The following is a 26,952-nucleotide window of genomic DNA, read 5'->3' as shown; positions in this document are numbered from 1 at the left end:
CTGTTAAATTTAGCTTCACAGAGTGGATAAACAGATGATATCAGAGGACGCTCTCTGAAGCTGAACTTCTCTCTTGAAGGGCTACATCTTACATGATAATAGAAGTATTGCAAATATTCTACTTTACTGTAGTTATTTGTTTACATTTTCATGTAACTATGAGAACATTTTGCATAGTGCGTTAAAATTATTTGTGTGTGCACTGGCCTCCCTAATCAAACTGAGCTCACTGAAGATGGGACTGGACATTTTTTCATTTTTGTATCCCATGTGCAAATTCCAAAGGTCCTGGTATGCTGTTCTAAAGAGCTTGGAACTTATCCCAAGAGCAATTGGAAGCACTCGAGGCTTTTAAATAAGGTCAGTTTTTAATAGGACTAGATTTGCATTTAGAAAGCCCCTTGGCTGGATTGTAGAAAGTAGATTAGAGGCAAGAAGCCAGGTGGCAGAGAGGCCAGTGAGAAGGCTACTGCAGGTGAGAGATGGAGACAGTTGAAACTGGGGCACTGAGGGGAGTGTCAGAGTTTTAGGGGGTAGAAGGGGCTAGATTTGATAACTCACGAGATGCTAGAGATAAAGAAGAAGGTGTAGCCTTAAATGACAGATGTTTCCAGTTTGGGTGATGCTAGCGACTGAAAGGAAGGAATACTAGAGGGAGAATCTGGCCAAGAGAAGGAAAAAAAAAATTATTATGTTCATCACAAACAGCCCTTCTTTGGAAAGTTCTGTGCTGTGGAAACACTGAGAAATAGAAATGGTCTCTAACCTACCACCAGGCTAGATACCAAATGTTTACAAGTCAACTGCTTAGAAATTGGAATGTATTTTCCCAGAAGAAACAACACTATAGATCCTGATTGAGCCTAAAGGCTATTTACTCCCCAGCAGCCACAGAGCGGGGTATCATTTCTGTGGGAAGGAGGACCGTATTGAGGGAAAAGCTCAGGGCACGAGGGAAGGAGGCTCAGGACCTAGACTAGGTTCACCACCGACTAGGCATTTGCTTCCTTAGTTTCTCTATCAATAAAAGAAGACTCAGCATAATGCTCTGCTTACCTGGGAGGGCTGTTGTAAAGCTCAAGGGAGGCAGCTTTGGGAAAAATATTTTGCACATCGTAACACGTCTTTTAGATGCAAAGTTTGAAAGCAGCCATTGAGTTATCCGGCACTCCTAAATTAGGTAGGGCACGTGATTCTGGATAGCTGGGTTTGAAACACAGGTTAGAGTTCAATCCTTTGAACATGAAAACTTTTTCTAAAATATTAACGGCTCTGTAGGCATGGAAAGCTTTCCAAACTATTGCCTCTGTTACAGAGCACACTGGACATGAGACTAGGACTTAATAACTACTTGTTGAGTAAATTTGTAAAGTTAATTGTGTGACTTTATCGTTACGTGGCCGCTCTCCTGGTTCTTCGTCATCTTTCAATTACCCAACTCAACATCTTTGTGTGTCAAATAAGGATCTTGCATTTAACACATCCAGAATGACTCCTGATTCCTACTGATGCCCCTACTGCAAAACCTGCTCCACTCTCGGAACACTTCATCCCAATAAAGGGCAGCAGCAGGTGTCCATGGGCTCCGGTGAAAATCCTTGGAGTCAGCCTCACCTCCTCTCTTATACTCACAGCATCTGATCTATCAGCCAAGCCTGACTATTCTACTTTCCAGGTCAGTTCTTACTCCAGCCACTTCTCATCACCTCCACTGCTACCTCCCTGGCCAAGCCACCATCATTTGTCCTATAGATTATTCCAAGAGCCTTCTAACTTTCCTTCCTGTAATCTACTCCCCAAGGAATGTCCAATAAGACCATGTTTCTAATTCATGCCACTCCTTTGCTCAAAACTCTCCAAAGGCTCAGAACAAAATCCAAAGTTATTTTAATGACCTATAGGTCCTGATAATCTGAGCCATTTCTCCTGTGCCCCCCACTCCTAGTGAGACAGGAGGGAAGGGGGCAGGGCACAACCAATGAAGGAATGACACAGCAATTAAAGACAGGACAAACTGGTTAGAACCAAGATGGGGGAAGATCTGACTTCCAGTGGACCTTGAGCCTCACTGCATGCTCACTGTAAGACATCAGCATGCTAAATGACACACCCACAGGTGCCATGATAGTTCCCAGGCTCACTGTAAAAAGCCAAAAGTGGGTGAGGCCCCAATTTCTGGAAATCCCCACCCTTTCCCCAAAACAGTTGGAATAACCCTCCCACTTGTCAGCATACGCAATTACCTGGCCTGTAAAAACTAACCACTCCCACACCTCGGGGCTGCTCTCCCTTCTGAGTGGGACGGACTGCACTCTGTCTATGGGGTGTGTATTTCCCTGAATAAATCTCCTTTCACTTTACTATAGCTCGCCCTTGAATTCTTTCTGGCTCGAGATAAGAACTTGCTCTCCAGAAACCCTAGAACATAGCATGAATCTTGACCCAGAGCCTTTGCCCTCATGGTTTCCTTTTCCTCAAACACCCCCTTTGACATCTGCAAGGCTCACACTCTTACTTCATCCCATTCTCTGCACAAACTTCATGTCATCAGACAAGCCTCTCTGATTTCCTTCAATAAAGGAGCACCACCATCGTCCGTCTCCATCCTTCTCCATTCCACTTTGGGCTTTATTTTTCCTTGTAGTATTTTAACAACTCTCGCACATCACACATTTTCATACATAATATTTCAAGTGGTACATGTGGTTTATGGATTGCTGCCAGTCTGCAAACTTACCAGTCCGCAACGAGAAACAGAAAAAATGCTTTGAAACTTGTTTAGCAACTTGACAGAGGAAGTTTATGTCTGTAAACTCTAATAATAAAAAAATCAGGGCTTCTGTTTTATATGGCCTTTTAATTTTATTCAAAAATTTTCAAAATATCAGTTTAGAAGAGATTGGGAAAAACAACTTTTTTAAGGAAAAAAACAAACCAAAACTGGTCCTTCACCAAAGATTATCCACAAGGCACTGGTTTACTTCACCCCCTGGACCATCAGCTCCAGGAGAACAGGGTTATTTATCAAATATTTACTAAACACTTATTATATCCCTAGCCCTGCACTGGTCTCTGGGACTTAAACCTGAACAGGAAACAGACAATGCCCTCCTGGAACTCACAGTTCACTGGAGGAGAGAAACATGTAAAAACAAACGGCAGCAGAGTTTGAAAGTCCAAGAGTGCAGACAAGGAACATACCATTCATAACTCACAAGATTTTACATTTGCTTATCTGAAAATCAAGCCAACGATAGTGCAAGTGTGTGACAGGCAGAGAGAAGTGGTCCCAGAGAGCTTTCCTGGGGAGTCCTTGGGCTACACTGGCATGCATCTCCCTCCCACTTCACGTAGGTACCTTTGTGCCTCTTCCCTTAGCATCACCTTACATATCATGTATCTATTTGTTCACTGTTTATGTCAATGGTCTTCACAGTGCGGTCCACCAGCCAGTGCCTATTTGCTGGCAGTCTCAAATGACATAACTCCCTTCCACACACACACACATTGACGCTCCCCGTCCAGAGATGAGTCTTTTGTCTCCCATGTTGGGCTGGCAGAGGGTGAGAGTCCCTGCTAAGTGTTAGAAGTTGCAAGCAGGAAGTGGGAGGGCACATCACTCCTGAGATCCAAAAGCCTACAAGTATCTGACAGTGCCAAACTGTAGCCAGGAAACCTCTGCTTACCTCATGTTCCCCGGACCAAAGTGAAGAACAAGTCGCAATTCCTCCTAGCACTGCCTCAGAAACGAGGTATCTCATTTCATTAAAAACAAAGTCACCTCACCCTCTCTACCGCAAGCCCGGAGACACTTTGAAGGTAGACAGTGCGGTTTTTATAATGGTTCCCATCCCCAAATATACAACACACATTGGGTACAGCACCATGCAACCTGTGGGCCCTCAACAACCGGGTATTTTAATACTCATTTAAGTCCTATTTCTTTCCCCCAAAATGATTTGAGATATTTACCAATAAAGGAAGATGGGAACAAGGATTTACTGATCAAGGCGTGCTGCCTAGCCCTTTGATTATTTAACCTTTACAGTAGACCTGGGAGGGAGGGAGGTTATGCCTGTTTTACGAAGGAGGAAACAAGTTCAGAAGACAGGTGGAGAGACCAGACTTCAAATCATGTCATCTTACAAATGAACTCATTTACAAAACAGAAAGAGACTCACAGACATAGAAAACAAATTTTATGGTTACCAGGGGGGAAAGAGGGTGGGAAGGGATAAATTGAGAGTTTGCGATTTGCAGATATTAATTACTATATATAAAACAGATAAACAACAAGTTTCTACTATATAGCACAGGGAACTGTATTCAGTATCTTGTAGTAACCTACAGTGAAAAAGAATATGAAAACGAATATATGTATGTGTATGCATGAATGAAACATTATGCTGTGCACCAAAAATTGACACAACATTGTAAACTGACAATATTTCAACAACAACAAAAAAATCATGCCATCTTATTACAGGACTGTGGACTTAAGTAGGGCCCTGGGAAAAAAGATAAGAAGGAAATATGATAATAATAAGGACTACTAGAGTTCTTCCAACTGCATTATAATTGGCTATGAGTGTTTTTGGTTTCAAAATTTCTAGTAGCTAAAGCACCAAAAAGAAGAAGAGAAGAAAGAAGAGGAGGAGGAAGAGGTGGATAGGACGTGGAGGGAGGAGAAAGAGGAAGCGAATTTTCCTAACTTCTGTATCAGAAAAAAAGAAAATATCTCAATTTCTCAAAGGTAAAACTTCTTACACAAGACTTTAAATAGAAGATAATGCAAAAATGTGGTTGTCAACAAATGTATTCATTTACTCAAGACTACTGAATGCCCTGTATGTCGGGCATCAGGCCAGATGCTCAAGTTCTCAGGCAAGCAAGGCTTCCTGGTCTCACAGAGCTCAGAGTCCTACAGCAAACACAGATGGGGCTACGTCTTCTCTCAATAACAATGCTGTTATTTTCAAATAACAAGTCTCAAAGAAAAATTCAATCCTCTATACCATCCAGAGAGTAATGATAAGTGGACTTCAGTCAAATCTCTTGGTAAGTTCCTAAGCTAACACAGCCCAAGGACACTGCATTTTGGAGGAGCTAATTTGACCCAAAGATAAAATACAGAGCAGTGGATAGAAAAATGTGTCCCTTTATCCTGCTTTCCCCAGATACTCCATCTCACAGCCTAGCTTAATTGAGGTCATAGTCCTGACTCAGACCCGTAAACAGTGTTTTCTGTGTTGCTGGTGGAAGAAAGATCCATTTGTTTTAGATGCCAAATTAGTGGCTAGGAGAATAGTTATCAAGCTTTGAAAGTTGAGAATCCAAACCAATTTCATCCATATGGTTCACAAGGAAATTCATACTAAGATTTTTCTTTTCTCCTCTCTGCCTTAGTCCTCTCCTATTGCCCCCATACTCACAATACACCCCCAAGACACACAGTGGGACAGAAAATATCTTACAGCACCACACAAGAAACAGACCTGTGACTGGATTGGGATATGATGGTCACCACTTGCTTCATTTTAGTGGGATTCCTTCCTTCCATCATTCCACACCTCAGTTTACGGTTAACTGTAAACTACTATCACTCATTCACTATTCACTATTTCTTTTCTTTGATGGTTCTTTTTCCCCCCCAGTTTTATGTATACTTTTTTTTGTTTTTTGGTTTTTTTTTGGCAGGGGGGAGGTAATTAGGTTTGTTTTTTTTTTTTTAAAGAGGTAGTAGGGATTGAACCCGGGACCTTATGCATGCTAGGCATGCACTCTACCAGTGAGCTATATCCTTCCCCCTTATTTCTTTCTTTATATTTTGCTGCTGAGAATTTTGGTGTCCTGAAATTTTTTTTAAGTGACTTTGTCTTTTTGCTGGAGGTCCATATATTTTATAATTATTATTAAAGACTTTGACCCAGAATTGCCTGTTCTGGGTCAGTTACTCCAAGTTTATGGTGAACTCTTTCAATATGTAGATTTAGGACTTTTTTCCCAGAAAGTTTTCTTAGATTTATAGTTTCAAATACTAGTTCTGTTTCATTGTCTTGCTTTAAATAGAGTTCTTCAGAAACTCCAGTTATAGATATTTTTGGTCTTCTTTGCCTAGCTTCTACATCTATTAATTTTCTTTCAACATTTTAACCTTCTATTATTTTATTTTTCTCCTAGCTATTTTCTTTCCATTTCCCAATTCCTTAGACTATATTTTAAATTAAAACTATTCTTCATAAGCACCTTGTGTTTTATCTTCATTTCTAAGATGATTCTGTCTTTTCTTTGAAATTCTTTTTGACTTTAATCAACACTAACTTCCCATCTTCTTAGGTGTTCTGTCCATTTCAATTCTAAGATTATGAATTTTTTATTTGAGAAAGTTTTTCATATCTACTTGATTGAGGATCTTCAGTTCAGGTTGGGATAAAGTGTTACAGTTTTCCTGTGCTTCATGATTGGCTTTGAGGAAGAATTTTTGTTTTGTTTTGTTTTCTTCTTATCTAGTAGATGTCAGTGTCCATTCATTTTTCAATTTCTCATATCTTCCTGACCAGCAGTAACTGGTTTACATAGGCAGAGTGATGGAAATAAATGTTTTATAAGATTTCCTAGTTCAAGAGTACCCTCGTCTACTGCTATAGCAAAGTCAACTCCCTTAAGTCCCTTAAACAAAGTTTATGGAGGATGCAGGTCAGAGTTGGTGTGTCTTCTAATTTTATGATTATCTTTCATTTCTGAAACATGCTTTATTTGCACAGCTTGCTTTCTCCTTTCTATTTACCATCAAGCCTCCAAAAGACATCTTCTTGCTCCAAATCAGACTCCTCTCTCCGAGAAGCAGTAGCTTCTCAAACTGCTGCTATTAGACCTATATTCTTAAAAGACTCTGTTTTGATTCTCTAGTAACCAGTGCTCCAATGTATATGTCTCAGAACCATTTTCAGTATTTCTCCACTAAGGGTAGGTCTCCTCCTTTATAAGAGTGATCATCACAGTTCTCAAGGTTAGAAGCCCAAAATGGTTCTCAGCAGGCTAAATTCCAGATGCTAACAGGACAGAGTTCCTTCTGGAGGCTTTAGGAGACAATGTATCTTCTTGCTTATTCCAGATTCCAGAGGACATTCACATCCTTTGATGGTTGGCCACATTCCTCTATCTTCAGGGTGAAAAAGGTCTTGCTGAATCCTTCTCATATAGTCATCTGTCTGATTCTTTTCCTTCTTCCTCCCTCTGCCACTTATGGGGATCCTTGTGATTCTATCAAGCTGATCAGGATAATCCAGGAAATTTTCCCCAGCCCAAGATCAACTGATTGGCAACCTTAATTTTCTCCACAACTTTAACTCCCCTTTGCCATTTAAGTAACATATTCACAGTTTTCCGGGATTCGGGTGTGGGTATCTTGCAGCGGGGCAAGGGGGATTATTCTGCCTACCACAGTCTACTTGCACAAAAACGGAGTTTTTAGTATCCTATGTCCTTCAGTGTGCTGTAAGTATGGATTATGGGTGATTTTATTTGCTCTCCTTATTGATATGAATGGTTTTCGGAGAGATTTGGCTTTAGGCAACTACCATCATCCTACTAGAGAGTGGATTTCATCCATTCATCATTTCGAAGGCCAAAATATTTTTTCACATCTTCATCCTTTTGTTTGTAATCTATCTACTGAGCAAAACATCCTTTATTCTTTCTAACACCATAGTTCAGGTGGCACCTCTCCCATACGTCATAGACACAATCAATTATATTTTCTTCAAAGCTTCCTTAAGACTTTGCACTTAATCTATCACTCCATTTGCTGCATTGTGTTAAAATTATTCCTTTATATGTCCCACTAGACCAGAAGATATTTGAGAGTAAAAGATTATTTCTTATTCACTGTTGTTTACCTATTGTCTAGCATAGCATATGGCATGTGCTCCGCTTTATTATTGTTATTACCTATATTAATGATATCAATTTTATAGCTCCCATTTATCCTGAGCATTTGATGCATTACTATTAATGCTCACTAAAATTCAATGGCATAGGTCTTATCATCCTAATTTTACAGAGGAAAAGACTGAGACTGCAATCGTGTCCCAAGTCACAGGGTCAGTTATCAGTGCCGTAAACTTTGCTCTTAATCCAAGTCTATCTGACTATGTGTAAGTCTTTAGCTGTTTTCCCTTCACCCCAATATGCTCTTGGAGAGACAAAGGAAGAGTGGAGTGTTCTTGGAACAGTCAGCAAAAGAAGGTTCCAGAAGAAGATTCCAGAACTCTATTGTTTCCTCTTCCTTCATATTCCAATAAAATCACACGGTCTCCCCAGAGGCCAAGAACCTCTGTGAGGTGGACAAATACAAAACTTCTCAACCAGAGCATAATCTTGGTCATCTTGGTACTCAACGTTTTACTCAGAATAAAAGGAAGCAAGGCCTTGACCATTTTCCCAAGAAGAAAGGCCAGATGAACTTTGGGAGCAGTGGAGATTCTGGACATACACCAGAGGCTCATGAGGCTTTCAAGAAAAGTGGCCCTCCTAATACAGCCAGCCAGGATGCTCTGAACAGTCACCAAAGTCCTCAGAACAGGCTTAGAGAAGGGATACAATCCCTTGTTTTCTAAAAAGCTGATAAAAATCCTAGCCTTGGCTCAAAAAGACCAAAATTGAAATTCAAAGTGAACTGATTTGCAGGTACAGGCCACCAGGAATCCACAGGTTCCATTGTTAAGATGGCAAGATAGATCTAACAGGCAGAGAAATGAGTGCCAGCTTCACGCTGGCTAATTGGTTGTAGGCTGGACTTGGATGCTAATTTTATAGCCCTAGGGATGTTTCATAACTGCAGGTGGCACCAAACTGGGAGAAGCCAGAGCAAAGCAAAATCATGAAACTAAAATGAAATCCTCTTCAGTCCTGCTTCCCAAAACTTCCTTGACAATAGATTACACTTCTTAAGGGAAGCGATGGCTTTATAGCCCTAGAAAACTGCCCCAAGGCAGTTCTGATGCCTTCAGAACATGGTTACTTCATGCTGACCATTGGTTCCTAAGACCTAATGTTGACTCCTCATGTAACAGAATCCAGACACAAGCAAAGTAATATAAACTAGGAAGGGATCAGAATTCTTAAGTCAGTGTCATCAAACACCAAGAGGACTGAGAAGTGCCATGCAATGTTACTCAAGACGGAGGCTCTCATACTGCTGGTACCAGAGAAGACTGAATGAGCCAGAATGATCTGAGAGAGAAGCGCTCCACATGCAACTTTTGCCTCTATTATTACATGACTTAGGGACTTTGAGGAAGGAACAAAACTAGGCCAAATGATAGAGTTAATGTATAAGGATCTGTAGGATGTGAAGGTTTTGACCTGCATGGCAGGTCCCAGACTTAAAAGGGCCTTTCCTATTAGAACACAACAATGATGTAATATCGCCCACTTAAATTAACAAAGATAAAACCAAATGAAGACAAAAAGAAGAGAAAAACCTCTGTTGCCCCACAGCTGCTTCTAATCACTCCCACATCATTGTAAGACTGACTGACTGTTCTCACTGTCTCTATTTCCCTACCTTCTGTTCTCTAATGCAAATACTCCAATCAAGTGCTCATCTCCCCTGCTCCACCCTAACTGTCCTACAAGGGCCACCAATGCCCTCCACCTTGATGAAGATAATAGACGACTTTAAGTCTCAAGCATACTTGACTTCTCAGTAACATTTGGCAGAGTTAATTTCCTTCTCCCTCTTGAAATACTTATCTCTGTTGTCTTCTGGAACAGCACACATCCTGCTTTGTTTCATTTTTGTTCATGGCTTGTTCATTGGTTTATTAGGTTTTTCTCCTATTTCACTGACTGTTCCTTCTAAGGCTTCTCTGTTGACTCCTCCTGATTCTACTCTCCAAATGTTGGGATGCCCAGGGGACTCAATCCTCAGCCCTCATTTATTTTCTTTATATATGCATGTCCAAGACAGGCTCATCCAGTGTCATAATTAAATACCATCTATCCTGTCGTGGTGTCTACATGTGCCTCTCCAGCCCCAGCCTCTCCCTTGGTTCCACGTGTTGACTAATAAGCTTCCCAAAATTCCTACCTGGATGTCTAACAGGCAAAATTAAGGTGCCCCAAAGATTCTCATTCTTTCCTACATCCTGTGCCTTGCAAGCTGCCCTTTATCTGTTCCTCTTCAGCCTTTCCCAACTCTGCAAATGAGGACACCGCTCAGACCCTCAAATCCATATGCCAAATTGTATTTACTCATCTTTAAAAAATATCAAAACACTGACCATTTCTCATACCTCTACCTCCACACCCATCACCCTAATTCTAGTCTCCATCTCTCATGTGAACTCATGGTAGGCAACAGTCTCCTTGCTGGTCTTCACCAACACCTTTGGTCCACCCTCACCTTTGCTCTACTGTTCAATTATTCCCCACATGGCCGTGATCGTTTTCAAACGTAAGTCAGATCATGGCATTCCCTTGACAAAAGCACTCTGAAGGCCTCCCATCTCATTTAGACCGACCTCCAAATTTTTGGTCTTCTCAACCATTAGATCTACACAACTAAGGCTCTCACCACCTTTAAGTTTTTGCTCAAATGCCACTTTTTAAATGATGCTTATACTGACTGCCGCATTTTCAGCTGTAGCCCAGCATCCCTCTATTCCTGATCTATTTTTTTCTGATCTTACCCTGATCTATTTTTTTCACAGCATTTATCACCATCTAAGATGTTGTATAATTTATTTATTACAGTTGTTAATGGTCTCTTGGTCATCACTAAAATGGGACGTTCCATACTTTTTGTCTGTCTTATCTCTGATTTATCCTGAGAGGCTAGACGAGTGCTGCGCATATGGTGGGTACTCAGCAGACACTGACTGAATGGTGATGACGGCTCTATTTTGCCCTGGTGGCCGTGCCCCTGTTTCGTCACCTGGCCTCATCTCGTTACTTCTCTCACGTTCCCTATGCTCCAGCCACACCTGCCTTCTTGCTGTTCCTCAAACAAGTCACTCACCCTCTTCGTGCTGGCTTTCTCTTTGTCTAGAACAGGCTTTGCCCATACTGTCACATGGATTACCGCTTCATTTCATTCAGAGATTCCTTTCCAGACTTCCGCCCCTGGCCGATTGAATGTGTGCTCTCTGTTAAATTGTATCACTGTCCACCAAATACCCGTTTCCCTCCCCTTGGTGCCTCACTCAGTGGGAGGACAACAGAAGTCAGGAGTGACTATCTCATTTGCTTTGATTAATGACATGTGAATAGAAGTGATGTGTGCCACTTTCAAGAAGGAGCTCTAAGAGCCGAACTGTGGTTTATTTATCTCTTTCCTCTCTGCCACCATGACCGGAAGTGGCCCTGATTGAGGCTGCTCTGTCCAAACAATGGAATAGAGGTGAAGCCAACCTATGACAGAAACAGGCAGGAACAAGGACTAGGGTTGCTTATTGTAAGCCACCGAGATTCAGAGCTTGCTTGTTACTGCAGCATAATGATCCCTTTACCCTCCACGGCATCTGTCATCACCTGAAAATAGAATATGCTTTCTATCTGATTACTTGTTCAATATCTCCCACAGGAACTATGAGGACAGAAACTCTGTGTTATTTACTATACTGCTATCACCTAGAATATCTGCATGTGTTAAACAAATATTTACAGAATTGCTATAGAAGATTTGTGCTTTAGGATAACTAGTGCTGGTGGCTTCAACCTGTGTGCACAGGTTTTCTGGAGCTGCCATGTCTCTCTCTCTCTCAAGGGAAGAGTGTACAGGGAACGCCTACCTGACCCACCAGCTTCCCTAAGGATCAGCATCCTTCCATCCCTCCTCCCCCTCCACCCCATCCTGGTGTTGACAGAGGCTTCCATCTGGAAAAATTCATCCCTGACAAGGTGTAGCCAAGAGAAAATCCCCATCCCACTCTGATCTAGACGATCAGCAGAATGTGTAGTTCTTACACCTGAGAGGGTCCTCCTACCCAAGATCCTCTTTTTTTACTTAGCCAAGCTCTCCCCCTGCCCTAAGGAGAAAGTGGGAGGGGCCTCTTTCTCTTATGTGTAGAGGCACACAAATACCACAGGGGGCTGAGGGCACGTTATCTTTGCTTTGGGCCTGGTTTTTTAATTATTTATGCTGGTGGATATTAAACTCTCTGCTCCTCATCTGCAATAAGGCTAGTGAGTAGTTCTCAGTGAAGTTTGGTTTTTTGATTTTTTTTTTTTGGAATCTAAACAAAAGAAGGAAGGAAGGAAAAGAAAAACATCAATTTTGTTCCTAAACATTGACCAAACAGAAAATCACTTGTTTACTCAATGTGATTACAGAGGTTAAACTCAAAGCCTCAGGAGAGATGCATCTTGTTTTCTTCTCCTTTCCCAGAAACCCCTGTCCCAGCTTAAGAGGTTCTGCACCCTCCCTTCCCAGGGGCTGTCCATCCTCTACTGCTCACACCCAGTGATGGAGAAGTCACTCTCCCACCCAATCTTGAGAGAGCTGTAACCACTGGAAATGTCTTCCTCGAATTCAGCTCAAGTCTGGGCTTGACAGCTTTTTATACCTCATCCCTAGCTCTAACCCCTGACACCACCATCCGTCTCATCCTTCCCTGCAGGCCAGTCGTTAGGAGGACCAGAGGTGTCAATTGCACTTTCCCAGAGAGAGGCACCTGTAAGCAGGTATTTTATAAAATAAGTAGTGAGAAGTCATGTGAAGAAGGGAGGAACCTTGAAGGAAGCGAAAGGAAGGGCACATGCTTCGGCCCAGAGTCAAGAAAAAGCATGGCAAATTCCGAGGGCTGAAAGACAGTTAACGTTGCTAGAGGACCGGTTCTGGAAGATCTTTGGTGAGAAAGGGCAAGGACTGAGCCTAGAGATGCGGGAATACAAAGGCACTTGTAGCTACTCTTAAGGATTTTACCCTAAGAACACCAACGAATATTGGCCTGTTTCAAGCAGAGGAGTGACTAAGTGTACATTTCAGGAAGACGTCTTGACTGTAGTGTGGAGAATGGACTGGATGGCGTAAAGGGTAAGAAAGAATTAGGGGAGACCTTTGAGGAGGCTCCTGCAGAATTAGGGTCCCAGATGATGGCAGCCTGTACAAGGAAACTAGCAATGAGATAGATGGAGGTTGACAGAATTAAAGGACACTTAGGAGCTAGAACGGACAGAACTTGGTGAATGATACCTTTTTCATTCTTTATGAGATCGTCTAACCGTCTGACACAGAAATCCTTGGTATGTATTTTATTGGGCATTCACTTTGCTTCTGCACCATCTCCTACCTCTCTTGGGCTCCAACTCCCCTGACAACTGTTTTCTCATTCTATCAGGAACAGATCAGATGCTTCTCCTTGGCAGGAAAAAAAAAGAAAAAAACCTCAGGCGGAAGTGAGAACTGTGTACTCTGCTCTCTCCAGGTAACCCGTCCCTATCAACGCACTCATATAATTGACAAAGAGTCAGAATAAGACGCTATGTAGGAGGGTGGCAGTTGTCAACAATGATAGAACACAAAAACGCAAAAGTATTTCATTTGTTTTCTTTTGTGTTTCAAACAATGCTTCAGCATGCAGATAAAAGATTACCAGATGTTATGTAAATTTAACAGTATTCATTCTTCCATCATCTCTATTTTGGGAGGCAAGAAAGGAATATGGGTAATATAAACCTGGATTTGAATCTCAACTGTATTTTCTCAAAAGCAGTGCGACCTTGAACAAGTCATGTAACTCCTTTGGCTCTCCAGTTTTCTCATGCGAAAAGCAAGCTGAGTAATGCCTACCTGTCACTGGACAGATATTTGGAGCCCAGTGCTCTTAATGGTCTATAATTCACCACTCTTGTTTCCATCCATAATGTAAACATGATCTGACCTCTCTAAGGGAATGTCTATTGACTTTTTCTGAAAGTCCTCTGTATCCCCTCCACCTCCTTAAAATCTCAAAGCAAGAGAACCATTGCATCCTAACCCCCAAACCATGGCGCCACAGCTGTAACTGTGCTCATGTTACAGTAGACAAAGTACTTGATCTTGGAACCTTGCTACCACTCTAAGTGAGAAACAGAGTGAGGGTCACCATGCCTACTTAGAAAGCAGGTCAAGAGAGGTGAGGTGACTCACCCAAGTCACAGAGCCAGAAAAAGACAGAACAAGGACTAGAATGAAGATCTTATAATTCCTGGTAATACCTCTTAACTCCTGGTTGAGTTTCTCCGCTAAGAACCAGCCAACTGCTTGGCCCAGGACTTCTGGGTCTGGTGGACTCACAGAAAGTATCCAGGCCAATGGCCTGTATGCTGATGGTGCTTGACCTCTGGTTGTTCGTACAAATCAGAGCAAAGAGGAGAGAGCAGTAAGGGAGCAAAGAATTTCAGAGCCCAAAAGACCTTAACATGCCAACTCCTTGGTGTAGGTAAGAAAACCATTCCTCTTCTGACGTCATGCTGAATTCACAGCAAAGCCAACACCAAATTGCAAAGGAGATAATCTAGGAGTGGTTTTAAAAAATCCATGGAATCATCATTACTAGGTTCCATTACTGTCGTTAATTCAATTAACATTTACTGAGCACCTACCATGTGTGAGAGCCTATACTAAATTCTGGGACTCAGAGATCTAATTCTTATTCTGAAGCCAATTACAGTCACTACTGTCCCTCTCTCTACCTGACATCACACATATACACACTCTTTCATATTTATCAGAAATATTAACTAAGTAATTGACGTGATCAAAGCACTATAATTTACATACAAGCACTTTACATCTTAATTAACCCCACGAAGGTAGGCACTGTTATTATCCCTATTTTACAGACGAAGAAACTGAGGCTCGGAGACCTTAAGGAATTTTCCCAAGGTCTACATAAATACAGCTAGTATTTGAAACCATGCAATCAAATTCTAACATCCACGTCTGAGTCTACTCTAGTAGGAGATAAACTCTGAAACTAAAATTTTCCAATTTCCGAGGAATGACAGGTCAGTTCTGCCTAAGAAGTGAGGGACCATTGAGCTGAGGCTAGAGCCCACAGCACCTGAGAACAGTGTTCCTCTGCTGAGTTACAGATCTAGTAGAAGGTATGAAAGAAGTTCCTGAATGAAGCTGCTGGGAGTTCTACGTCCACCACCCAAGCAGTATCATATCTCTTTTCTGATTTTTCCAATGTACCACTTCCTGATGACTCTGCAACAGCCCCAGCCAAGGTGACTGCAGACAGAGCACTGAAAAAAAAGAAAAAGAAAACCAGGAGTGGGAGTTGGTGAGGGAAGGGAGGGGGTTGAGGCAGTGTGGAGAGACACTTCAGTCTCATTCCCATGGAATCTGTTTTTTATCTTTTAAAGCTTGAAACAAGCAATTCAATCCATGCAGTCTTTCCCCCTCCATAAATTGCATTTTAAAAAAAATCAACTGGTTCAAGATTTATTGATCTGAATTGACGGTGAACCTCACAAATTCATACAAAAGAGTTTTCTCATTATAGAGTCATTTAAAGGACTTGTTAGTTCAGAGCATTCATCGTCAAGTTCACTTGGAATATTTTTTAAAAGGCCAGAAAATGTATAAAATTGAGCCCTGGCTGTTTTTTTTTTTTTTTAAATCAATTGTATTTTTTCAGCACATTATTTTAGCCATGCTCTCCTTAGTTTGGTAGACAGAACCAAGAGGTGCCACCCTGCCAATTTTTTTCCCAAGAGGAAGCAACAGAAGTATTTCCAGGGGTGTCAGCCAGTCAAAAATTGAATCCAAGTGATAGAACTGATCAAAGCTGATCCTAGGATAAGCCATGGTTCTGTCTGCAGGTTTCCCTATGGCCTCTCTCCATGTGGAAATGAAGTGGTTTGTCATCGAGGGAGAAATGCTTGTTGGGGTTCTCAGCCTTCATATGGAACATCAACCCCACCATCTACTCCTGTGGCTTCCCAAATCCAAAGCTTCGTCTTCAGCCAGATACACTAAGCCTGATCAGACAGTATCAGTCTCGTAATGCCTGTAGGCTGGCCTCTGACAGAAACCCCTCAGTTTTTAGAGAAGATATTCATACCACAAGACCATTCCTTTAGGCATTTTACCATAAGGTCAGGAAACCACTTGCGGCTCACAGTAAAGGAATCACACATTTGTCCTGAGCTGCCCTTTAATGACGTGACCACTGTTCTCATGGAGGGATCCTATCAGGAACGTCCTACTTCTTGCTGCCTTTGTCAGAGGAAGAGTTAAGGCTCTGCAGCCCAACTGCCTGTGTGTTATCCACCACTTAGTGGTCGCGTGTCCTTCATAGGTTATTTAACTCCTTAGGCTTCTGTTCCTCCATCTGTAAAGTGGGGATAATGAGAGCATCTGCCACACCCACTACTCATTAAATGGGGTGAATATGTGCATATTTACAGCCGCTCCTGGCTCAATAAATGCAAGTTACTGGATTCAGTTGTGCTTGTAAAACTACCGTATATATTACACATATATTAAATCATCTGATGTCTCCGATGTGGGGTCTTCCATGAAAATTTTTCTTAAGAATTTAAGCTAAAGAGAATAAAGTGCCCAGCACTAATCCCAGCTTTCTCACACTGGAAAGCTCCATAATCTAACCGGTTCCCACTTTTCCTTCGCTGGAAGGAATCTCAAATCCAAATGTCATGACAGCTTGTGTTTGATTGACCGTGGTTAACATAGTCATTTCGCCTCCTTAATAACAGGATTTTGATACCCTGCTCTAGAAAGTTTCAAATTCATTTTGGAAAGAGTCTAACTGACTGTCCATTTCTTAGGAGCAAGGTACCTGTCATTCCCATTTGTACCCCCCAACATCTAGGCTTAGAGCACAAAGTAGCTCCTCATGAATATCTATTGGGTTGCATTATTTGAGAGAATTTAAGAAAACAAAAGACACTTAAAAGTCAGAGCCTCGAATGTGGCTGACTAGCAATGATACTGTCTGAGGTGCACTGCAGTTTGCTTTCCTCAAAACCTTCCTGCCATTAAAACACTCTTTCTACAGTAAGTACTGGTTTAATCTAGTCTGATGAGTTAATTGAGGGTCTTGATCTTATCCATCCTCCTTTTCCTCCATCTAGCCTCATGCTTAGCACATTTGTGGTGAAGGTGATGAATAGACAGATAAATGAATACATGACTGTGAGTAATAGATGGTCAGGAAAGTCCCCAGAATGAAGTAAAACTTACACTTCACATCAAGCACATCACAGTTACAATGACTCAATGGCTACAGTTCGAATGAGTTCAGGCCATCCTTAGCTTATCTGAAAGAAAGAGAAAAAGGAGGCGGCTAGGGAAAAGAGAACAGGAAGCCTTCTCCAGCCACATTTTTTCCGTCAATAAATATTTCTTAAGCACCTGCAATATGCCAAGTTCTGTTCTAAACACAGCAATGTAAGAGTGATGAGTCAAAGGAGATCTGCTCTCACAGAACTTGCATCCAGCGGAAACAAAATAAACAAGGAAACAACAGAATAAATAAGATAAGCTCAGACAGCAAATGTTATGGCAGAATGACACTGGGTAATGTGATAGAGAATAACTGGCTGTGTGCAGGGGGGTAACTTTAGATGAGGTGTCTAAAAAGGTCTCCTTCTGGTCTCTACTTGAGCACTTCTTTAATTATAATCTTTACCTCATTAGGTAATATCTGTTCCTGCATTCATCTCCCCATTGCACTGACTGAAGCACGACCCATCTTAGGCTCAAGTACAAAACACAAGGTCTGGTGTCTATGAAGCCCGCAATAATATTTTGGCTGGATTAAGTTGTTTTTTAAAGGAAGCACTTTCTCAAAGTGTTTTGGAGACACAGAAGAAGGAAAAAAAGTCTTTTCTTTCCTAGGAAAGGAAGAGGGCTTGAACTCAGGAAAAGCTTCAGAAAGTATAGAAGGAAAGGGGTGGAAAATTACACGCCATATTTGAGAAACAATGGCAGTTCAGGAGCAGCGTGGTGGGGATGTAACTGGAAGATTGATCGACAGAGCCTGGTCGTGGCAAGGTTGGGAAAAGCCACCACTGCCTAAGGGAGAAAGTCCAAGCATGGTAATATGGGAGCCATCAGAGATTTTACAACAAAAGAGCCACACAAGGTCTGGAAGGTGGAAAAATCACTCTGGAAGCCGAGAAAGAGCTAGAAGGAAGGGGAAGAGACAACAGGAAGGGGGCAGGAAGGGATAAATTTGGGAGTTCGAGATTTGTAGACATTAACTACTATCCATAAAAATAGATTTAAAAACAAATTTCTTCTGTAAAGCACAGGGAACTGTTTTCAACATCTTGTAATAATTTTTTATGAAAAAGAATATATGTATGTATATGCATGATGGGGACATTATGCTATACACCAGAAATTGACACACTGTAACTGAATATACTTCAATTAAATAATTAAAAAGTAAATTAAAAAAAGTATAGAATCAAGTCAATGGTATAAATGAGAAAAGAGGAGAGGGTGAACTGGGCAGTGACAGCATGAACAGATATTAATGAAACAGAATCAGCAAGTGTTGGGAGAAATAGCATCTGAGCACAGAAGAAATCGAGCAGGGTGGCTTGGCAGCTGCCAGTTTGGTGAGCTTTGTCATGGTTTATCCATATGAGAGACTGAGATACAAAAAAGTGCCTTAAGAAAACAGATACCTTGGGCAGGTGGCAATTCTGTCAACGAACATGGATTCATTTTCCTTTCAGCCTAGATAAGAGTCTGAACCAAGAGGCAGCCCAAAACCCTTTCTGGGTCAGCAATCAGCATGAACTCTTACTCTCAGTTGGCCAGTTTGACTCGGAGCCTTTCTAGCTGAGGATGTCAGCCACTGCTAACAGTGCCGGTGAACTCTCATCTTCCCAAGCAGAGCTGGTCTGCACAGCAGTGGCTGGCAACTTAATATTTTGCATAAAAATTCATGAGGTGCAGTATCCATTTCAGCTATGTTATAAAGTAGTAAAAGGAAGAGAGAGGGAGGCAAAGAAAAAGTTCAGCCTTGCACTCAGATAGGGTTCATTCTGAGTGATGATTGCGAGCCATCCTTGGAAATTACAGATGCTACTTGGTTCACTGTTATTTTGCAGCATCTCCAGTAATCTTCCGTGATCATTTATAACAGCATGTCTGATGACTTTCAAAATGTAACGGGAAAGGGTACTTCTGTGAAGCATGTCTACTCAAAGGAAAAATCAATCTTGGCTGCTAAGGGAGTGAACTTTGTACCATCACGATTAGACAGTTAAGGATTTCAACATATAAAAATAGGAATGGCAGGGGTCCAGTCCTCCCAAGTATATGCGCGTATAACGTGTGTTCCAGTTGCTTGAATGGTTTAAGATTTCTCCTTTCATCCAAACAAAACACAACATGTGTCGGGAATCCAAATTGGCACACTCCAACAGAAAATAATCACGAACCCCATAATAACAGCTACTAATGTTTATATGATGCATTTACAGTTTGCTAAGTACTTGTCACACACCTGAGCTGCTAATCGTCAGAAATACCTCACACTTTCCAACCTTCTTTTCTTCTCTGACAACCACTCCTATTACCTGGAATATTCTCCCACAACATCTGCACTCCCATCTTTCAACAACAAGCTTAAAATCTCCCTCCCTATAGCACAGTCTCCGGTTATTCTCACCTCCCCAAGTGAATAATATTTTATCATCTGTAAAGATCTCTGAAAGGCAGTGTAGTGTGCTGGAAAGTCAGCAACACTCAGAATCAGAAGACCTGGGTTCAAGTACTAGTTTCACAATTTATCAGCTGTATGACCTGGGCCCATCTTTTAACCTCAAAACCAGCGTAAATTATTATCTGCCTTATGTGATTTTTATGTAGATCAAAAGGGACACTGTATGTAAACTTGTTTTGTAATCCGACTTGATTATATAAATGTTAAGTATTAGTACTCTACTGCATTTATCTCACAGGGTTATTTTGATGACTGAGTAATAACTATTATTATTTTGATGCCCAAGGAATAACTAGGTAAGAACCTAGCCCAGTGCCTGGCACATAAATGCTCAATTAATGGAAGTGCGTATTATTATTAAAGTTTACTTATTAACTCAACAGTTATGAATTAAGTACACATTATGTGCAAAACACTATAATGGAAAGAGCACCTCCCTCATCCTCTAAATAATTATAGAAATATGAAAACATTGTTGTTGTGATCAACAGTTTAATACGGTGATTAGCAACACTGGCTCTGGAATCAGACCACCTAGACTCTAAGCTTTGTTCTGATTCTTTAGGACGGTGTGATCTTGGGCAAGTTACTTAACTTCTCTGTGCCTTTGTTTTCTTTTCTATAGAATGAGGAAAATAGTAGATCCTTAAATACAGGGTTGTCATAAAGTTAAGCAAATTAATTCATGGAAAGAATCCAAACAGTTCTTGTCACTTGAAAATAATTCAATAAATGCTAGGTATTATTATACTCTTTTGGTGTAACTACTTCAGAAATAGTTTTTCATGTGAATCAAGGGGGAAAAAACCTTAAAAAAAAGGAGAAAAGAACAAAAAAAAATTGAAACCTGTGTATAATCAATAACAGGAGATCAAAACCAAGAGAAATAAAAATGAAATGAGGTGGATTTTAAAGAATAATAATAAAAATATTTTGTAGTGGAGAATGTACTCAATTATTCATTCTTTGACTCCATCCCACTGCCCCTAATTAACCTCTCTGCTTTCATTCTTGTCCTCTCTCAATGTTCCCTCCACACTCTAACCAGTGAACATTCTGAGGCATCAACCTGATCATGTTAAAACCTGAAATGGATCCTTAACATGCTTTATGACTTCCTATTACCTGGCTTTAACTTCCTCTGTGGCTGCTCTTCTGCATAACTCATTTCAGCCAATTCTCCGGGCCATCCTGGCTGCAGAGCCAGGGAGATGACTTGGGAGAGATTAACCCTTCCTCTCCAATAACATCCAGGAGCCACACATCCCCATTTTTAATATAGGTAATGGAAAGCTTATCAATTTTGTGTTAAGATGCAATGAAAATTCAGCTTCAACCCAAGTTTCCTAGTTCTTTCTTCCAACCAGATCATTTCCCCCAAACCTCTCCTATGTAGAAATTCTGAAGTCATGCTCTATTGCTTGCCCACCCCAAACAAGTCATTTCCTTTCAGATCTCCCTGTCATTCGTCCAAGCAATTTCCTTTCCCTGGGACTGCACCCACACCATCAACAATGCCCGCTTATCACTTCTAGACTCAACTCAGTCGTCATCCCCGCTAAGAAGGCTCTTAGGGCTCTCCAGGCAGGTTCAGTCATTCTCACTCCCACTTTATATTTGGTGGAATGTAAATACAGTAAGTGCTTCCCAAAGCACGATGTGGCTCAGTATTTCTGGCACCTAGTATGACCAATGACCTAGTAAATACTCAATAAACATCAGTCTCAGTCAATATTTGGAGGAACATATTACCCATGTAGAATGCTTTGGATAATAGGATCAGAAAAATCAAAAAGCACCAATGATATTGGTCTGTTGGCCAATGCTAGATTCTTTGTTTAACATCTTCATAAAAACAATGAAACTCTCCAAAAATCAGGACAGTCATTTTAATAAATGTCAGTAACACTGTTATCACCATTTGAAAGACATTGAAGGTTGTAAAATACTCATCTCTATGAGGGGTCCTAGATATACACAGAGATGTTAAATTAAAGTAGCCATATTTTCTGAACAAAAAAAAAATCTAAAGGATCTAAAAAGAATATTGATTAAAAAAAAAAATCTACCACTCACCGAGTACTATAATGTCTGAAGACTCTATCTGGACTAGTACATGGATTCTCTCTCACTTTAACCTTGCAAAAATTCTGTATGTTAGATATCTTTACCTCCTTTTTATAAATGAAGAAACTGAGTCTTAGAGAAGTTAAACAGCTTGCCCAACGTTTTAACATGGGAAATGGGACTCAGAATTTGAACCCATATCTGACTGTTTTCAGAACCTGTTATTATACTGTCAGTTTCAGGAATAACTGCTATCTTGATGAGATATAGTTTCAAGTCTTATGGAACTTAATCCAGACATATATAAGAAGTATCAAAACATGAGCAAGGAGCATTTGAGGACTTTCTGAATTATATCTTAGCCTCCAGACCTTTTCATTTTATAAAATATGGGCTTTATTTCTATGCCTAGCCTCAATGACAGTTGATCCAGACCCAAGTCACACACACCTCTCCTCACCAAGTCACCCTATGTATTATTTCCAAACAAATCACGTTAGCATACCATTTCAATTTTGATAAGGTTAGTCAGATAGACTGGGGCAAAGTGATGGAGGTCCCTGACAACTGAGCAAAAAAATTATCTTCCTATTCCAGAAGATTCTATTACATTAAAAGTTTCTGAGCACAAAACTGATCTATGCATAGCAAGATTTTAGAATGTAAAACATTAGAATATAAGATAGAATGTAAAATGTCTACCAGTAAAGTAAAGGTAGGTAAGAAAGGCAGGGAGACTGGGTCTGAGAAAATATTATGCTGTGATGGAAAACTATAGAATTGGTAGCACAATTGGAATGAATGGAGGAATGTAAAGGATGCTGCAAATGTCTAGATAATGGGGGAGAAAAGCAAAAGGAGAGACAGACTGACTTTGAAGCTGGGGTGAGGACTGTGAATTGTGTTTCAACTATTTTTCCTAAGGTGATGAGAAGATAGTCAATTTTTATGTCTATAATTAATTGGAATTGTGACATAGGAGGCAGGAAGATAGATGGGTCAATGGGTACCAGTTCAAAGAGTAAGTGCAGCTGAGATTTGGAGGAAAATCAGGGTAGAGAAAAAATTTAAGGATGAAGCCTAAGGACAAAGTCTTGAAGCAGAACTCCACTGAGAAGATTTAGACATCCAGTTGGTGTCTGTGAAACACCAACTATATGTCAAGCGCCGTTCAAGGTCCTAGAGATACAGCAGTGAGCCAAGGCCCAGTCTTCCTGCAGCTCATGATAGAGTTGAGTCTGAGAAAGAGCAGCCAGAGAGGTACAGAGAAAAACAGGATGCTGTAATAATCGAGTTAATAAGAAGTTTCGAAAAGGAATTGGCCTTCTCTCGAGCCCATACTTGGACTATTAGAAACATCCATTAGAAAGGCTGAAAGTGACTGAAAATTTTACAGTGGGTCTCTGAAACCTCTTTAGGATGGATAATTGTAGGCTCAGCAAGTTATTACATTTGGCCAGAGTCCCCAGAGTGGTACAGGACTCTAGCCAGAGGGAAGACAATAGAGAGGCTGAGGAAATCCAAAATGAGACCTGTCTCAAGCAGTTTTTAAAGGGGAATGTGTATATGTTAAGAGGAATTTAATCCATATGTTCCAGATTCTTTTGCATCCTACAAAATGGTGGCACATAAGAGCTCTTTGATGTTCGGAGATCTTTCCAATTCTTTTTATGAGACTTGTTAAGCCATATCACTTCCAAAATGGAAGCTCTGTTTTACTAAGAGTAAACAAGCTCACACACCACTAAGTCACAGTTTGGGTCAAAGAAGAAAAGACACATTCCTCAGTAAACATGTAGAATGTAACAATGATTTCCCTCCTTGACTTATGTGGTCCACGTGTAAGGGGACTTGAATCAGCTAAGCACAAAACAGACTATAAAGCAAGTACACAGTGTTTAAGACCAGCTGCTATAGGCAGAGACAGGAGTGCGGAGAGTAGCCAGAGAAAACACACTTGATAGTGGGACCCATGAAGCAATCATAGAATAAATGATTTTTAAGAAATGTGAGCAAAAAAATTATTTTAGCCAACACTCAGCCCAGAAACTCTTTCATCCACTGAAAGCCAGAGAGAGCAATAAAAACCCTCCCATCACAACAGTGCAGAGAAGGAGGCATTTTGTAATAAGAGTTTTACAAAACAAGTTTTCCTGAAAGAATATTCTGCCTCTAGCATTTTCACAGAACAGTGCAATAGCAAATAAAAACAGAAATCACTAGAGAAATAGAAATACAAGAAATCTTTACTATATAGATTGAACTTAAGCAATTTCATTCATAAGGATTAAAAACTGTGAAACCAGTATTGAGAATCTGCCAAGCAGCTTCTGTTTCTCCACTGAAACTGAAAATACAAACAAATAGATGCAACTGCAAGATGGGCTCAGCCATCTACAGCATGAGTGTGGCATGAGGCGTTGGTGATGTGTTATTTTTCATTACAATTTACATCATTTCCTTTAGAACAATTCTCTCTATAGGACACAAGATGTAATAAACTCTTTCATTGGTCATTTCTGAGATTTTGTGTTTTATAAGAAATAAATATTATTTTGAACACCCTACAACAATCTATGGAGGGTGGGCTTTGACAAACGGAAGACCCATTAGTTGCCAAAACTGGTACCCAAATATTAGAGAGCTAGGACAGAACCAAACTGGTTAGCGTAAGAGATGAGACTATGAGGGGGAGAGAACATATGGGAAAGGGAAGAAAGGAGCCAGTGAGATGGTGGAAAGGTGGGCTGGAAGAAACCTCCTTGACAATAAATGTGGAAAGATTTGAGAGAATAGATGAATCTTTGAGACTTTACCTGAGTTATCTGCTGTGTACAATTCAATATGGCTCCATGATTCTATTTCAAGTAGAACCTGACAAAAGAATAGAATGCTGTGTCAAAATGGGTAACCAAAAAAAAAAAAAAAAAAAAAAAAAAAAAAGTCAAGCCATGCAGATGCTAGGAACTGGGACCATCTGGCTTGTATTTGGAAAGAGTAATTTCTTCCCATACCACTTGTTTCTGACCCAGTCCACTGCTCTGATAGGTGAAAAGATGCAGGGGAATACCAAATGTAGACCTCATGACCAGAGGGGTACGTTCCTATGGAGAACGCTGGAATTTTTATCAATGACATTGACATCTATGCTAATGATCTAATAACCCAGGATATCACCTGTGATATACAGTGCTTAACACAGTTCCTGACACACAGTAATAACTCAATGAATGTTGAAAGGAACGAGCAAAGAGAGTAGTCAGTCTAATGTGAACTGACCAAGGGCAAGGGGATCTACATAGAATTAGATCTGCAGATGCAAGAGAAAAAGATAAGGACAACAGAAAGAGCATCCGTCGCCTTGCTCCTCAAAGTGTGCTGGACAGGTGGCACTGGCATCACCTGGGAGCTTTTAAGAAACGGAGAACCTCAGGCTCTATGCCAGGCCTTTCTTTAAGTTGACATTTTATGAGGTTCCCACGTGACTGGTAAGCCCATTGAAGTTGGAAAAACACGGATCTAGATCATAAATGGGACAGGCAATACTAAAGGCACAGCCAACTCAGAGTCATTACCATCATAGTGAGGTGGAAGTGGGGGTTACCTCTAGACCACCCTGTGTTGATGCCTGTGCATTATTTACTGTCACTCTGATGAGTGAATTCTGTCTGCCACCACAGCTCTTCTTTTGCCTTCATAAACACCCAAGGAAAGAGGAACTTACTTGGATACTATTGTAAGATAGACCGATGATTGACTGATTGATTGATTGATTGATTGATATAGATAGATAGATATTCAGACAGACCAGTTATTTCCTCTTCTATTGGACTCAATGCACATTGGCAGTGCAGATATACAGATCCACAGATATATCACTTACATTACCTCTTATAATAGTGATAACTGTAACAACAATAAAAAGTGCTCAGACATTGAGAGCTCAAGGGCACAGTTGTCATGGTTTACATACTCGACCCTCTTAAGAGCCCTGTGACATAGATTCCTTTCTTATCCTCATTTAATCCCTCAGCACTGTGACATGGGTATTCATATGCCCACATTATAGTTACAGATATGCAAGGAAACAGCAAATAAATCATAAGGGTTCTTAAATTCAAACCCAGACCTCCCTGTCTCCAATACCTGCCCTCTTCCCATTATACTGTGTGGCCTCACAGTAGTCAAGGTGGATGCAAAGTAGCGGTAAGCAAAGCTCTGCATACCATTAACAGATGCTTGAGTAACGGTACCCAGGGCCTCTAGCAACCCCCAATACTCTAAAACCAGACTCAGCAGAGCTTGAAGTTGTTTTCCACATCAGTTTTACAAGGTGATGTGAACAGAAGCCTCAGTGAAGTGACTTTTGTCTCAGGATAACAGGAGCAGGAAGTGGGCTATGCGCACACCTCCTGGCTGGGGCTACGGTTCCCCACCAGCACACAGGACGTTGCATCCACTATCTCTGGGTGCTCTTAACATACTCGGCTACCAGTTCCTTACCTTCCCTTGCTGGGGAGCATGCTCTGTTCTCCCTCTAAGTCTGAGGACTATCATTTCTAAGGATGAGTCTTCTTTCAGCATCTTACTTTGTCCCAGGCCAGTTGCTCAGAACCTGGCAGGGCAGCTGAGAGGCAAAGCTGCTGACAGGATCCTCAGGGATCTGAGAGGAAAAGCCTTGCAAGAGGCCTATGTCAGATGGCAGAGATGAACAGAGTCCTGAAGCCTTGTGCTGGATTCCTTAATGGTTCTATTTTCCTGTTTCCCTGCCTACGAAATAGGATCGATTTTGCCTTAGCTGGAAGCAGTGCTAGATACATCAATCAGAGCGGAGCCTACTAAGTACACTAAAGGAGGAAATTCTTTTTATCCAAACCTGGTTGTTTCATATGCTCTGCATCAGAGGCACTGATTGCCCAAGATACCCACATCACCCCAAAAGCAAGGCATGCAAGCTGGAGCTCGCAATGCAAACAATTCTGCAAGCTGGTGCCAAATGCCCCTCTTGTACAATCACTAGTGTCAGTAAAAGTTTTTATTAAAGAAAAGAAAAAAACCACAACAGCAGGTGTGTATGAGTTTCCTAGGGCTGCCTTAACAAAATAGCACAAACTAGGTGGCTTGAAACAACAAGCCTTTATTGTCTCAGCGGTCTGGAGGCTAGAAGTTTAAAATGAAGGTCAGC

At 41.0% G+C, this 26,952-nt stretch overlaps 1 long non-coding RNA gene across 6 annotated transcripts in view; it reads right to left on the bottom strand.

Moving 5' to 3' along the window:
• The window catches only part of LOC123616659 (uncharacterized), a 409,877-nt gene that overhangs the window by 166,221 nt on the left and 216,704 nt on the right, over positions 1 to 26,952 (bottom strand). For all 6 annotated transcript variants that reach the window (XR_012506484.1, XR_012506482.1, XR_012506481.1 and 3 more), the window contains one exon: positions 24,584 to 24,641. This is a non-coding gene — a long non-coding RNA (uncharacterized LOC123616659). The remainder of the gene's footprint in view (positions 1 to 24,583; positions 24,642 to 26,952) is intronic.

Source organism: Camelus bactrianus, chromosome 4 (assembly GCF_048773025.1).
Source record: "Camelus bactrianus isolate YW-2024 breed Bactrian camel chromosome 4, ASM4877302v1, whole genome shotgun sequence".
Lineage (NCBI taxonomy): Eukaryota > Metazoa > Chordata > Mammalia > Artiodactyla > Camelidae > Camelus > Camelus bactrianus.
This window is presented reverse-complemented; position numbering and strand designations above follow the sequence as displayed.